Source organism: Parasteatoda tepidariorum, chromosome 2 (genome assembly GCF_043381705.1).
Source record: "Parasteatoda tepidariorum isolate YZ-2023 chromosome 2, CAS_Ptep_4.0, whole genome shotgun sequence".
Classification (NCBI taxonomy): Eukaryota; Metazoa; Arthropoda; class Arachnida; order Araneae; family Theridiidae; genus Parasteatoda; species Parasteatoda tepidariorum.
In genome coordinates, this window is record NC_092205.1 from 101,684,407 (window position 1) to 101,687,087 (window position 2,681).

The window sequence follows — 2,681 nt, forward strand, 5'->3', positions numbered from 1 at the left end:
GGGAACCGTGTCTTAGCGGTCAGTCCACTCCGGGACAGTTGTCTTGAACCCTTTTTGTAAGTGCGTTTATGGAAATTAAAATAGTATAAATTAGAAAAGTTTAGCTTTAACTCTGAATATGCCCCATTTCTCTTTTTAATATTAACCTATAATTTTGAATCTAGGTCAAATTTATTATATGGATTATATAATACCACTCCAAGCAAAAAATTATTAGAAGCCCATATTAAAGCTTGATATAGTTATACCGTGAGTCCTACCGTGAGTCTACATTACCGAGAAATTTAATTCGATTATCTTTAAATAGACCATCTTCCCGTCGAATATGCCAAACTAAAAATCCTAAAAGCGCGAGTTAAAAATACGGTTCGGTATGCAGTATCATATGTAAATAAGGGGCCGTTCTAAAAGTACGCACACGAAACTGGAGAAATATTAACCCCCTCCCCCCCTTCGTACATTACCGTACTTACTCCACACCCCCTTAGAGTACGTACATTTTATTAGTCTACCCCCCTTTTTCATAAAAATTAAAATAATTATGTTTTAAATAAAATTAAATATTTATTTAAAATAATTTATTCATTTAAATTATTTAAACAATAACACTCAACTTTATCTTTGAATCAATAAATAAAACAATCTTCTCAGATCAACATAATAATTTCCTACGATCAATACAATTAATCTACAGTATTTCCCCCCAAGGACATTCCAAATGCTTCTCGAGAGAGTACTTTTTTATTTTGCGAGACAACTTTTTTTGATTTACTCATTCTAACAAGTGGTCGTAGTGTGAAAAAAAAATACAAGAACAAACATATATATAATACATGTGTAGGAAAAAGTCAAATTTAAATTTGGTGTATGCTTATAATGTACGTACTTTGTATAATACCTCCCCCCCTCCCCATCGAACAAAACCGTACAAAATAGCAAATCCTATCCCCCCCTTCGGGATGTACGTACTTTTTGAACGTCCCCTAAAGCGTCTAATTATAGCTAATGAATGTTTGTTTTTATTAAAGTATTAAAAATCTTTTCTTAGCTGTTATTTTTCCAGCATGCTTTTTGTTTCCCCCCCCCCCATCTTTTTTCAGCGATGTTTTAAATTACTGTTCTCAATATTTCTCTTTGGTAAGAAAGAGCAGCGCCTCCATGAAAAATTTCCAAAGATTTCATGTATATTCATAAAAGCTTATATTTTGCCCCTATTTTTATTTCAATCTAAGTAACGACGAAGCCAAGTCGTTAAATTATAGACGAATTAGTTCCACAAATTAGTTTGTAACTTCAAATCTATTTTTGCGCGAATGCTCTTTAAGTATAAATAAAAGTCCATATCTTATCACTTACAATTTACAACTTTGCCCCACTTTTCTCATTATGTGATTGCTCAGGGGATAGAACGTTCGCCTTTCAATGAGGTGAACCAGGTCCAAATCCCAGCAATGACTGGTTGATGTGAATTTCCCATCCGGCTTGCACCGATCACAGTACTGACGTGCAATATCTTCACTGGTAGACGGATCATGGGTTAGAGTCCCCACAAGGCTATGAAGTTGAATATAAGTAGTCTTAAACCCAAAATTGGGTCACATGTTCAACGACGGATATTAATTAAAATATAAAATAAATGTTAACTGAGCCGCGATGGCTCAGGCGATAATAATGTTTGACTCCCAATGAGATGAACCGGGTTCGAATCTCAACGATGGCTGATCTATACGAAATGCGCATCCGGCTCGCACCGACCACAGTGAAGTAAAATATCATCAGTGGTAGACGGATCATGGGTTAGAATCCCCTTGCAGTCAGGCTAACCGTGGGATGTTCTTGTGGTCTTCCTCTCCATGTAACGCAAATGTGCGTTAGTTCCTCCAAAAAGTCCTCCACGAAGGCAAATTTCAAAAAATACTTGATACAGGAGTTCCCTTGTCTTCTGGGTTGGGTTCAAAATGACAAGGCTATGAAGTTGAATATAAGTAGTCGTAAACCCAAAATTGGGTTAAATGTTCAACGACGGATATCAATTAAAATATAAAATAAATGTTAACTGAGCCGCGGTGGCTCAGGCGATAATAATGTTTGCCTCCCAATGAGATGAAACGTGTTCGAATCTCAACGATGGCTGATCGATACGAATTGCGCATCCGGCTCGCACCGACCACAGTGCTGAAGTAAAATATCATCAGTGGTAGACGGATCATGAGTTAGAGTCCCCTTGCAGTCAGGCTAACCATGGGATGTTCTTGTGGTCTTCCTCTCCATGTAACGCAAATGTGCGTTAGTTCCTCCAAAACGTCCTCCACGAAGGCAAATTACACCAAATACTTGATACAGGAGTTCCCTTGTCTTCTGGGTTGGGTTCAAAATGACAAGGCTATGAAGTTGAATATAAGTAGTCGTAAACCCAAAATTGGATTAAATGTTCAACGACGGATATCAATTAAAATATAAAATAAATGGAGCCGCGGTGGCTCAGGCGATAATAATGTTTGCCTCCCAATGAGATGAACCGGGTTCGAATCTCAACGATGGCTGATCGATACGAATTGCGCATCCGGCTCGCAACGACCACAGTGCTGAAGTAAAATATCATCAGTGGTAGACGGATCATGAGTTAGAGTCCCCTTGCAGTCAGGCTAACCATGGGATGTTCTTGTGGTCTTCCTCTCCAT